The sequence below is a fragment of the Lemur catta genome, unplaced genomic scaffold, assembly GCF_020740605.2.
Source record: "Lemur catta isolate mLemCat1 unplaced genomic scaffold, mLemCat1.pri scaffold_66_ctg1, whole genome shotgun sequence".
NCBI lineage: Eukaryota > Metazoa > Chordata > Mammalia > Primates > Lemuridae > Lemur > Lemur catta.
In genome coordinates, this window is record NW_025423865.1 from 62,905 (window position 1) to 76,542 (window position 13,638).

At 37.6% G+C, this 13,638-nt stretch overlaps 1 protein-coding gene and 1 long non-coding RNA gene across 8 annotated transcripts in view; one reads left to right on the forward strand and one right to left on the reverse strand.

The window, feature by feature from the left end:
* Positions 1–9,959, forward strand: part of LOC123629983 (ankyrin repeat domain-containing protein 26-like) — a 47,241-nt gene extending 37,282 nt beyond the window's left edge. For 3 of the 4 annotated variants that reach the window (XR_006732488.1, XR_006732490.1, XR_006732489.1), the window contains 4 exons: positions 4,015–4,090; positions 5,026–5,221; positions 6,155–6,383; positions 9,685–9,959. The gene's annotated coding sequence lies outside the window, so the exon portion shown is untranslated. Of the gene's footprint in view, positions 1–4,014; positions 4,132–5,025; positions 5,222–6,154; positions 6,384–9,684 lie in introns of all 4 variants that reach the window. The other variant, XR_006732491.1, reaches the window with a different exon arrangement.
* On the reverse strand, positions 72–13,497 carry LOC123629994. Of its 4 annotated transcripts, none has more exons than XR_006732509.1 (4): positions 13,404–13,497; positions 9,627–9,744; positions 2,480–2,608; positions 72–1,158 (listed from the first exon to the last, which is right to left on the reverse strand). It is a non-coding gene; the product is annotated as an uncharacterized LOC123629994 (long non-coding RNA). The 4 variants fall into 4 exon arrangements; XR_006732508.1 differs by lacking the exon at positions 13,404–13,497 and adding an exon at positions 13,244–13,335; XR_006732511.1 differs by lacking the exon at positions 13,404–13,497 and adding an exon at positions 13,240–13,327.
* Between the last annotated feature and the right edge of the window lie 141 nt (positions 13,498–13,638).

The window sequence follows — 13,638 nt, forward strand, 5'->3', positions numbered from 1 at the left end:
AGGCCCTGCACTAGAGATGTATGAAGACTAGTGTACTAGTTTTCTATTGTTGCATAACAAACTACCACAAATTTAGGGGCTTAAAACAACACTCATTTATTAACAAAGAGCTCCCAGTTTGGGTGGATTCTCTGCTCAGGGTATCAGAAGACTGAAATCAAACTGATATCCAGGTGGGTTTTTTGTCTGCAGGCTCTATGGAGAAGTCTGCATCCAAGCTCATTCAGGTTGCTAGAATTCAGTTCCTCACAGTTTTGGGGATGGGGTCTATTTCTTTGCTGGGTGTTAGCCAAGGTCCAATCATGGCATCTTATAACTATCTGCACTCCATCTCATGGGTTTTCTTCTGTCTTCAAGCAAGCAGTGATGTGCCAGGTCCACTTGTGCTTTAAATCTTTTTGACTTTCCCTTCTGTACCAGCCAGAGCAAGGTTTGTGTTTAGAATTCCTCCTCCCACAGCAAACCTTCATGAATCTTTTATCGACAGAGTCTACATTCAGGTCCTTCTGGGAACTCTCAGAGGGACCTTCGTGGTGAGACGTTCTAGTCAGTCACCACATGGTGTTCACATCTTGATCCTTTTCCTCTTCGTGGGTCCAGCAGTGTCCTCCTGCTTGTGCACACTCACAGGTCCCATAATCCTCCTCAGGTCACCACCACTTTCACCTGGTAAGGCTGAAAATTCCACCAGTGCCAAAGCAGGAGATTCTTTGAGGTGCTCCATGATGAGCGGTGGGATGGGGAGAGACGGTCATCTTCTCATCTTTTGTTTACATGCTTTAAAAGTAGTGTTAATATTTCAAAGCTTTTAGTGGTGCAGTGTTTTCTTTTGCTTTTTTACATATGATTCTTTGTCCCTTCCTCCATGGGTCTCAGGCATCAACCAACAGCCCTGGGCTAGGTGATGAATCTAATGATCAACCACCAGCATCTCATCCAGACAAGATTTCTGCTAGGGTATCTAAGCTTTGTTCTCACTTTGACTCATGACCAGTAACTTCATGAAGGTATTCAGTGTTGCCCCCAAATTCTAACATGTTCTCTAGTCTGGTGATGCTCCCACGGTATTTTTTTTTAATATTTCACAGCTTTTCTTCCTGCAAACCTCCAAAACCTCTAGTGCTCACTCTTTGGTGGAGGTCCTTCTTCCTACTGAGACTGAGAAAACAGAAACAATCAGAAGGGATCTTCCATATTTTCTCCACACCTGTCCACCTGCATGCTGTGTGTGTCTATGCCCTGGCCTTCTCTCCTGATGCCATAGGCATGCTCACTGCCCATGCCCCTTTCACACCAAACCCTCCCCCTTGCACTAGAATCTATCTACCATGTTCTACACACGGATATACCTCTAGACATTGACCAATGCCCCCTGATGCACTGAGAATTTCTCCTCACTATTATTTTGTAATTTTTGCTTCTCGAAAATAAATAATACCTTCTTTTTTTACCATATATTCTCCTCAAGCCACTCTATTTCTCTTTTCCAATTTATATCAATATTTATAGTTTTCAATTCTTCTCCTCCAATTCTATGTAGAACTCATACAAGCCATCTTCCCCTTCTCCCAACTTTGCCACGGTCAGTCACCATTGGCCTCTTCCTAGATCCAAAGTTTAATTCTTAGCCTTCATCTTAATTTAATATTGGAGTAATCATTGGCCTTGTTCATCCCCACTCTTGTCTAGTTTTAAAGCTCTCTTCATTTGGCTTCTAGAACACCACATTGTCTCATTTACCCTCCTACATCAGGAACCATTCCTTTGCAGACTCCTTTGATAGTTTGTTTTCCTTCTTCTTTGTTTTTATTTTCTAAACTTATTTCAGAGGGAAGTTTATATAGTCTGATGACTTTAAATAGCATCACTGTGCTGATGGCTCATGATTGTATATATCCAGCCTGGTCCCACACTCCTGATCTACAGTCTGGGATGTCCAGTTGCCTGTGGGGTCACTTAGCCTTTGTACCTGGGAGTCATTTGGAATCACTATTCTCCCATTCTTCTGCTTTGCAATCTTCTTCCTCTCCAATCTTTCTGTTTTTCAGTTAATGGCAACCACATCATACCAGTAGCTTAGGAAAGTGTTCTTGCTGTCATCCCTGCTGTCTCTCTTTCACTTAAACCCATATGTCATATATCCACCAGTGCTGGGGCCCTAAATTATACTTTTATCTGGTATCTGTGAGGCCTCACTGCCTCTCCACCACTGCTCTCACCCAAATAGCATCATCTTTTGCTGTAGTTTTTATTGTCCTTTTCTATCTCAGATGGCCTCTGCTGCCTTAGTCCTTGCCCATCCACATTTTATTCTCAGAAACCAGAAGAGGGTCTTGCCTTCAAGACAGTGCAAGCCACCCCACAGTTCAAACACCTAAGATGGTTTCAGGTGACACAGCAAAGCCCAGATTCTTCCCCAGGGCTAACAGATCCCTCCTGCCACTCCCAGTGCTCCTCTCTGACCTCATCCCTGTCTTACCTGCCTTGTTGGTTTTGCTGTTATTCTTTTCCCTGAACATGCCAGCATCTTGCCTCAGTTCCCCTCTATCTGCTGTTCACTCTGTCATCAGGGTTTTGTAGACATGGCCCAGGCTTGGCTTCCTCTTTGCTGGAGATACAATATGACAATGGTGTCAGAACTTCTCTGACCTCCCTATGAAAACAAAGAACCCTACTGCTCTCCTCCATACTTTGCAGAGTTTATTCTCCTCCATGCTTTATTTAAAAATATATTTTGAAATAATTTTAGATTTAAGGAAGAATTCCAGAGACTGCACAGAATTTCCACATGTCCTTTTCTTAACTTCCCCTAAGGTTTACATGTTATTTAACTATAATACATTTAACAAAACTAAAAAAAATAAATAACATTGCTATGGTACTATTAACTATATTGTGTAATTCATTAGAATTTTACCATTTTTCCATTCCTATTTTTGTCTGTTCCAGGATCCAGTACTAGATACAGTGTTGTGTTTAGTCATTATGATTCTGTAGTCTTCCCAAATCTTGACAGTTTCTCACTTTTTCCTTGTTTTTCATGACCTTGGCACTTTTTATGAATACAGATTATATATTTATAGAATTCCCCTAGTTTATGCTTCTCTGTCTAGTTTGGGGCTATGGATTTGTGGAGAGACTAACACAAAGGCGAAGCGACCTTTTCCTCACATCATACGGGGGCAAGGTATCACTGCTGACATTAACCATGATCACCTGGTTAAGGTGGAGTCTGCCAGGTTTCTCCAATGTGAACTTACTATCTTTCCCTTTCCACACTGTGTATGTAATAATTGCATCAGACTAACCACAGCAGGTAGTAAATATGTGGTTAAATATATATTGAGCTTTTACAAATCTCGTTTTCAGGTTTCACCCAATAATATCGATCCGACTTTGGATCTTGCCTGCAGCGACTACTGCTGTGGTGTTCTAATAGTGATTTCCTATTTCCCCATGTTTTCTACATAAATTATTGGAAACTCTTCCATAGGAAAGATGATTCCTCTCTCCCATTTATTTATCCATCATATTATTTTTATGAGTATGACTCATGTATATTTATATTTCACTTTGGATTATAACCCCCCAATATCACACTATTTCTTGTTGTTGCTCAGATAGTGCTAGCTTTGGCAATTGGTAGCTTGTTCAGGTAAGCTCTATGCCTCTTTGACGTGACCTCTCCTTTTCTTCTTGGACACTTTTTAAATTTGTTTTTGGCACCACAGGATGCTCCAGGATCATCTGGTATTTTCATTGGCCTGGTCCTAGAATCAATCATTTCTCCAAAGACCTGACTCCTTATAGTTGAAAATGTTATTTAGAAACCAAGAAATAAAAAAAACTAATAAAATGAAAGATAAAAAAATAGAAACGAAGATTTATTTTCATTGCTTCTTGGCAGTCAGAACTAGAAAATCTGTGTGTGTATGAACCCATGGTTATACTTATATCTCTATATAATCTGTATATTCATCTCTTTATATACTGATATCTCCAACCTTCATCCAGCACCACAGGATTTTTGCGCTTTCAATGTGGTGAAGTTGAACACTATAAGTGAGAGATTGAAGAAAGCACAAGAAAGGTATTGTAGAAAAATTCAAACAAGTCAATCTATTTTTACAGGTTAGTTAAGTGTGAAATGCACTTACTTTATTTCACTGCACATTATATTTTTGATGTGTACATTGTGTGTGTTTCCTCTGTTTCCATTACAGCAATTGGATTTGCAGATTTCTAGAAGGAAGGTTGCCTCTGTTGCTCCCTTTAGCTTTTTTAGTTTCTGTCATCATTGTAACTAAATGGATCTTTGAGAAGGCTGATACTCCTTAGAGAATCATTTGATTATTTGGGCCAGTTAGCATAAAAGAAGACTATTAGGAAAAGAAAAAAATTGTGATTTAGAAATTGTACCATATTCTTGAATTGTATTTCTGTTAAATTGTTCAAATTTTAAAATTTTAAATTACACCTATTTTTCTTTGGACTATCAGATCACATAAGTAGTAATTGAGGAATGATTCAATTCTTTATAAGCCAGATGAAATTATCAATTTAGTTGACAATTGATGTTAAATGTTTTAAACCTCAGCTTCTTTTGTCACATATTTAAAATTGCTCTCTGAGGTTGGGTGTAGTGGCTCATGCCTCCCAGGGTGGTTGAGGTGGGAGGATCACTTGAGGCCAGGAGTTTGATACCAGCCTGGGCATCATAATGAGACCCGATCTCTACAAAAAGTAATAAAATGTGCCAGGCATGGTGGTGCACACCTGCAGTCCCAGCTACTCAGGAGGTAGAGGCAGGAGGATAGGTTGAGCTCAGGAATTTGAGGCTGCAGTGAACTATGATTGGGCCACTGCACTCCAATCTGGGTGACAGGAGACATTGTCTCGAAAATTTAAGATAAAATAAAATAAAATAAAATAAAATGGCTGTCTGATTTAAAAGTGAAGGAAACAAATATGCAAGAATTGTTCAGGTTGTCACTGCTAAAAATGTATCCTTTTAATTTGATTCAGGCACAAGCAGCATCTGAAGAATACAGAGAACTTCACTTAGAAGTCAGATGGAACTCAGAATGAAAGATCTTGAATCTGAAGTCTCCAACAGGAAAACTTCTTGAGAAGTCTTTCATTATATTGAATTGGGAAAATACAAGCACCTCTATCAATTAGAATTGGAAGCTAGAAAATACTTGTCAAACAAAATTAAAAAGTAAGTCAAAGTATGGAATAGAAAATAAATTTAGTTCATTAATTTGCCTTGAAAACATGCTTTTTAGTGAGACAGGTTTATGACATTAGTGGGACATGAAAGCTAAGTACATACTATAATTTTAATGGTAGTCCAGAACAGTTTATATCTCTCCATCTTTTTTGTTTTATTATGACTTTCTTTCCCCTTAATATTCTCATGTCATTAACCTGACCTAATAGGCTTTCAGCTAAGTATTTTTGAAGTCTTATAATTTAGACAATGATGCTGTTATAAAATTGCTTGTTACCAGTCCCTAAATAGAAATATTAATGAGTTTATCTACTTTTTGAAAGATTACAAAGTAAACCAAAAGAGTCAATTACTGCAGCTACTCTTGGTGGTTTCTGGCACTCAGTATATTAACTTCTTTATACTGCCTTACTAAATACAATAATTTCTACCTTTTCTTAGTGATAAGCATTTTACTGTATGTATCTAAGGAGTACAATGTTGTGTTTTGATCTACTTACACATAGTGAATGGCCATTATATTCAAGCTAATAACATATTTCCAATAGGTTAGTAATGTTTCACTTACTAACCCTTTAAATACAAGTATTTCTAATGACACCCTCAAGAATGTTATAAATAGATCCATTCCAGAAGGCAGCAAGTGTTACCTGTTAAGCCTCACATTATTGTTAGACATTTCTCTCTGCTCCTTACTTCATTTGAATTACTATTTTCAGACATTCCCCTAGGAATGCTTATACTTCTTTAGAACAATTGCAAAACTATAACTGCACAGAGTCGGCATGCTGTGACACATTTTCCGAGTTAAAACACTATTTAGTGGGAAATTCCATTTTCTCTCAAGGTCACTTTTTAAATATATAATCACTGAGGAATCATTTAGGAAAAAAATGAACTACTAAACTTTGTCTTTTGCAGTCTTCACAGAACTACTGAGAGACTAGCAGCATTCAGTAGCAATCTTTTTGTGGAGACAGGAGACCAGAACTTTCTTTACCACTCATGGACAGTCCTATAGTCACCTCCTGGTGGCAATCTTAATAATGGTTTAGGTCTTCACAGAGAATTTACTTCAAAAGAATACTCAACGTTCTCTTTTTCCTGCCCATGGACTTCACATACCGGCATGAAGAACAACTTGAGTGAGGTTAGTTATATTATCTTCTTTCCTTTGGGTTTCCGAATTCTGATATAATACTTGTTTTTATTTGGTGAAATACTGAGTTTTTTAAAGGACCTATGCATGCTAAGTAAAGGTTATAATTTTCTGTGTTAATAAAGAGAGGAAAGAGAAATTTTTCCATTTTCTTAAAGTCCCTGCAGCTCTCATTTTTAAGAGATACCCATGTAGTAATATTAATGCTATTCAATATATGTAATGAAAATGACGCTTTTTAAATTTCTTTAAAAGCTGCATATAAGTTAAATTTTAGAGATTGAATCTTATTGGCTAATAACAGAAAGTATATTGAGAGGTGCTTTGGCTTCCTTCTAATTGATTTTAGTTTGACTGTGGTTGTGATTCATAACACTTTTAAGATTTTCCTCTACCATATCAAATTTTCCGCCCTTAATCATAAGGGAATGATTGGCATGCAAACACTTAACCACATCTGGATGTTTATTATTTATAACAAGCCAAGATAAATAAGCTTTATGAATTAAATAAACCTGTAGAACTACAAAGATTAACTTCTCTTTTTAAATTAAAAGATTTGTCTTTTTCTTACACATAAGTAGTAATACACCTTTAATTCCCATGGTAATTATAGCATTTTTATCTCAATTCTGTAAAATGTGCCTGTTGATGGGCAATTGAACAGCACTTTTTAAATAGTTAAATCAAGCAAACATTTGAATTTTTAAAATGGCATTCACTTTTGTCTCTCTGTGTTGGTATCATTTGAATGATTGTGACTATGATTGCAAAGACCATCAAGAGTCTTTAAACAGCAATGATGACCAAACAGAATCAATTATATTCTTCCTACCCAGAACTCCATGGAATGCCAAACATGGTGCCCATGTCCCCTGAAGATGTAAGAAGAGCATCCCAATCCAAAATTTGATTTCACCAAAGAATCTATTTCTGGAAAATCTCAAAATGTATTCAACAATGAAAAGGTATGGTAATTGTAGAGCTGTTTAGGAAAAAAAAAATAGTTCAAGTATACTTGACCCAGTTTAAGATATTTGTTCAATGTTTCACCATTTTTGACTAGGGGGAGAATTTTAAAGGCTCGGCACGGTAGTGCATACGGCAGTGCATACGGCAGTGCCAGCTACTTGGGAGGCTTAGGCAGGAGGATAGAGGGACAATATCTTTTATATAAAAGATTTAAATAAGAAATTTCTAGATGAGAACATTTACAATATAGTTTGAAATGTTTTCACACATTTCATAAACAAGTAGATAATTGCATCTATAAGTAGTCAGATGTTTCAGAAACTTGGTACTAATTTCTGAAAATAAATCAAAGTAACAATTAAAGAACCATATATTTTTTGCCTTATTCTAATTCTAGAAGATCATGAATCTAAGAAACTAGGTTTGAAAACTGGCTGTAATGCATATTTTTCCTTTTTTCAAGCAAATTTTATGAACTCTTTGTGTTCATATGAAAAAACGTTAGTCATAATACAGACAGCAAAATATTTTTATTTAATCTCTGCCACAATATTCACATGACATTATGATAGTGCCACTTTCCTCATGTGTATATTTAAGACTTTGAGCTAAAAAGTTAGCAGCATAAAGCATATTTTAAAATTTTAATTTTCTAGAAGTGGACTATAGCAACTTAATTTTAAGGAAAAATCCATCAAAGTGAGAAGAACTCATCATACTTTTATATAAAAGGCAGGATTTTTCTAAGAATTACAAAGTAACACATTCATGCGAAAATCTTACTTGAATTCTGCACCCTTTGTACTGATAAGAGAAAATGCTACCCTTTTGAAATGATGAATATTCAATAGACCAATATTAATTGTGCTTTTTATTAGATGAATGTAAGTAGCATCACACATATATATTCTCTATTGTCTGCATGTAAATAAATAGGAATTTTATTTTATTTCTGTGATTATTTTTCTATTTAAGCACTTCTCAACTGAAGTTTAGTCTTTGCAATCGTCTCATGAAAATATATCTGATTTACCTAAATATTATAAATAGTATTTGACTTATTTGAGATATGGCAGGAATATTATGAAGAAATAACTATAGAACTGGAAGAAGGTATCCTGTCAAATTTTATGAATGAAATTGAGATTAACAAAATGATTTCTGAGATCAACTGTAAAAAACAAGTGGCTTTCCTCTCTATTGTTTGGTTAATAGATACTGCATTAAATATTTCCTCATCCACACATGTAATTAAAGATCTGAAAACACTAGCATTCATACTGAAGAGTATACTTGTGCCTCGTGATTGCATCATCATGTTTCATAGCTTTTTACAAATCTCATGAAGTGTATTTAACTTTTTTTTTTCTGGCTCTACACTTTATTTACTCCTGCCATCCCCACGAATCTGTCAGTGTGTCAGCCAGCACACTGGAACTATTCTCAGAAAACCAAGGCATCTTCAACTTTCTACCTTTAGGTTAGCAACTTCAGGCCAAAAGACCCCAGATTCACTAGCAACATTTAGCCAAGCACTTGCAGTTCACATGCAGTCACCTGACGGGTGACATTGTAAATGAGTCATTCACTATATCATTGGTGTACTTTTGCCCTCAGAAAAAGTTCCATATTTCTTAGCATGGGAAAAAGCACCCATATTAATGTGGTTCTTGTTAGTTTATTCAGCCTTACCTCTTACCATGTACCTACTCTGCCCCTTTGCCGTAGCATCTCACTAAACTCCACTACTTAGAATTCTACAGCATTCCTCCTCACGTCCAGCACTTTGCATTTGCTGCTGCCCTCTATCTGGCACACATTTTCCTTGTCTCTCAGCTATCAACTTCCATATCACTGCATCACAAAGTTTATAGTGTTGGAGAGAAGACTTAGACATATGGCCCTTCTGTGTGTTCCAATTGTGCCTTCTTTTAAACTTGTTATAGTCTCTATGACTCTGCATGGAAATTGCCTATTTGTCTGTTTTGTTTTTCATAGTATACTATATGATTATTGAGGTCAATGATGTGGCTGTATTATCCTTACCTTGTATACCAGTGCTTGTCATAGTACCTTAGCACATGGTTGTTAACTGAATGAAGACTCAGAAAAGCAGAAGCTCTGATACCTAACCACAATGACAATTAATTCAATGTGCAACTACAGGCAAATTATATTTAATAATAATTTTATATTACATTTGTACATACATATTTTTTATTATTAACATGCTGATACACTTCTTGACTCTTTTTTACTCACTTTCACTTAGTTCCAATGAAATCTGTTAGGTAAATAATACTCTGTCTTTCCTTTCCAGATGCTGCTGGATATTCTCCTGTGGAAGAGCTTCTTCTCTAGATTCACTGATGAGTCAAATCTAAATGAAGACATTCTTTAGAAAGCATCATGGAAATATGTGCCAATTTTTTTTTAAAAAAAATATACAATGTGAAAGACTTTTAAGTAGGTCTTGCAAATGAAAGCCAGTTTTACATCCTCAGACTGCCAAAATGTTAGCTGTTTATAATTTTAATTTTAAGCACTGATTTATATGACTCTTTCTTCTTGGAGAAATAAAATTTGCCTAAGGCTTTTCATTTTTCTGATCATTCATTCCTTCATTTGTTTATTTCTGATTAACTTTTGGAAACAGTCTTAAAGTTAGAGAAAAGTTTCAAGTTCCAAATGCTTACACAGAACATATCTAGGCTCAATCAGAAAGAAATAGAATTCCCGACCAGACCAATATCAAGCACAGAAATTGAAGCAGCAATTAAAAGTCTTCCAACAAGAAAAAAATGTTCCAGACCAGATGGATTCACATCTGAATTTTACCAAACTTACAAAGAAGAACTCACGCCTATACTGCAGAAATTATTCAACAACATTGAGAAGGATGATAGCCTCCCCACCTCATTCTGTGAAACCAGTATCACCTTGATGCCAAAGCCAGGAAAAGATGTAGCAAAAGAAAGAAAACTACAGATGGAAATCACTGGTGAATATAGATGCAAAAATCCTCCACAAAATTTTAGCAAACCAAATCCAAGAGCATTTATAAAAGTAATTCACCATGACCAGGGGGTGGGGTCCACTTTATCCCAGGGATGCAGGGATGGTTCAACATATGCAAATCTATAAATGTAATTTACCACATAAATAAAGAAAGAATAAATACCATATGATTCTCTCAATAGATGCAGAAAAATCATTTGATAAAATACAGTGCACTTTTTTATGTTAAAAACTCTTAACAAAATAGGCATAGATGGAACATTCCTTAAAATTATTAAGGCCATATATGATAAACCCACAGCCAATATCATACTGAAAGGGGAAAAATTGAAAGCATTCCCACTTAGCACTGGAACCAGACAAGTTTGCCCACTACCTCCATTTCTATTCAACATAGTGCTGGAAGTGCTTGTCATAGCAATCAGACAAGAGAAGGGAATTAAGGGTGTCTGATCAGGGGCAGAAGAAGTCGAACTCTCACTCTTGGCTGATGATATGCTATTATACCTAGAAAATCTCAAGGATTCAAACAAGAGACCCCTGGAATTGATATATAAATTTAGTGAAGTCTCAGGATATAAACTTAATGCACAAAAATCAGTGGTATTCATATATGCCAATAACAGTCAAGCCAAAAATGAAATAAAAAATGTAACACCTTTCACAATAGCATCAAAGAAAATTAAATATTTAGCAATATATATAACGAGGTGAGAGATATGTATAGGGTGAACCTATGAAACACTGAGAAAGTGTAGAGGATGTGCACAGATGGAAATCCCTACCGTGTTCATGGATTGGTAGAATCAATATTGTTAAAATGTCCATTCTACTTAAAGTGATCTATACAATTAATGCAATCCATATCAAAATTCCACCATCATCCTTTACAGATTTAGGAAAAATAATTCTACACTGCTTCTGGAACCAGAGAAGACCTTGTATAGCCAAAGCAATCTTAAGCAAAAAGAACAAATTAGGAGGCATCAGTCTGCCAGACTTCAATCTTTACTACAAGGCTATAGCAGCCAAAACAGTATAGTACTGGCGCAAGAACAGAGATACAGACTTTTGGAATAGGACGGAGATCCCAGATATAATACCATCCTCATATTGTCATCTAATCTTCGACAAAGCACACAAAAGCATACATTGCAGAAAAGAATTTCTATTCAATAAGTGGTGCTGGGAAAACTGGATATCCACACATAGAAGATTAAAATTAGATCCCCACCTCTCACAAAAATCAACTCACATTGGATAAAAGACTTAAACCTAAGGCATGAAATCTTAAGAATTCTGGAAGAAATGTTGGGAAGTCTCTTAGACATTGGCCTAGGTAAAGGATTTATGAAGAAGATCCCCAAAGCAATCACAACAGCAACCAAAATAAATAAATTGGATCTGATCAAATTAAAAAGCTTTTGCACAGCCAAGGAAACTGTCATTAGAGTGAATAGACAGCCTACAAAATGGGAGAAAATATTTGCTTTCTATACATCCAATAAAGGGCTGGTAACAAGAATCTATATAGAACTTAAGAAAATCAACATGGAAAAATCAAACAACCCCATCAATAAATGGGCAAAGGACATGAACAGAAACTTTTCAAAAGACAGAATAATGACCAGCAAACATATAAAAAGTGCTCAACATCTCTAACCATCAGGGAAATGCAAATCAAAACCACAATCAGATATCACTTAACTCCAGTGAGAATGGCCTTTATCAAAAAGTCCCAAAACAATACATGTTGGTGTGGATGCAGAGAGATAGGAACACTCATACAGTGCTGGTGGGACTGCAAATTAGTGCAATCGCTGTTGTAAGCAATATGGAGATATCTCAAAGAGATCCAAATAGACCTACCATTTGATCCAGCAATCCCATTACTGGGCATCTACCCAAAAGAACAAAAGATATTGTATAAAAAAGACATCTGCATTCAAATGTTTACTGCAGCAAAATTCACAATTGCGAAGAGGTGTTAACAACCCAAGTGCACGTGAATACATGAGTGGGTTAATAAAATCTGGTATATGTATACCATGGAGTAGTACTCAGGCCTAAGAAACAATGGTGAATGGGTTAGGGTTAGAACTAGGGTTAGGGTTAGGGATTAGGGTGTGGGTAAGCATTAGGGTGCTCAATACATTTGCTGCTTGGTGGATGTTAGGTAAATGTTGGTTAACCGAGTTACCTTCCCTCCACTAGCTAGGGATTGTGGAGGTCCTGGAGGTCCTTGCTACTGTGTTTACGCTTTAACCAAAACTTTAGAAGAAATGCAGCGGCCCCAAGGGAATTGAGGAAAGCACCGTTCTGCTGGTCGTTCAGGGGCAAATTCAGAAGCTGAATTTCTAAAAGTTGCCCCAAAGCTGTTCAACCCTATGTGCGGAATTTTAAACCTTCGCGGGGCTGGGAAGGAGGCAAGACTACGAAGTGACGCACAGGTCACAAGGGATTTGTGATGCCCCTGCACAAGACAGGCTACGTAGGATGAGGATTACTGAACTTGAAGCCTGGCTCTCTGCCACTACCTGACCTGGAACGAGTCCCTTAAGTTTTGACTAAGTCCCCTGTCCCCTCCATCTGTGAAATACGGAGGATGTGGGCTCCATAATAATACCCAGGCGTTTAGGTTCTACCCTTTGCCAGGTGAGGCGTTTCCCACGTTCTCTCTTTCGATCCTTGGAAGAACAGCGGTCGATTTTACTCACCATCCCCATTTTACCCGGGACGTGCAGTTCAGTGTTTAAGGAGCACGCCCCAGGTCACACAGCCAGACGCGGCGGAGCTACATTCCAATCCACAGGGTCCGAATCTGACAGCAGAGTACCTGCCCTAACATTTCTCTCACCTACCCCAATGCCGCCACCTCCTCTTCTTTCCTAAACTGGCCTCCAGCGCGCCCTTTTGCTACTGGACATGCTCTGTCGCTCTGGAACAGTTTTCACTCTGCCTTGGGAAATTTTTCACACCTCTCTGGGAACCGAGCCCGCCCCGCCCACACCTACTCCTCACCGGATTGGTCGAACTTCGAGAGGCGGAGATAGAGGGACAGGGAGCGAGGAGGCCCAGATGACCTCCCAACGCCCCAGTGCTCTGAGAGTGCGTGCGTTCCTGTGAGAGAGCACAAGAGGCCCAGGGACGCACACGGTGGGCGGGGACAGGAATTGGAAAACTGGGGGGGGGGGTATGGGCTGCCGTTGTCATGGCAATGACGCCGGCATCGGGGAGCGACCCTGGCCCCTTGCCC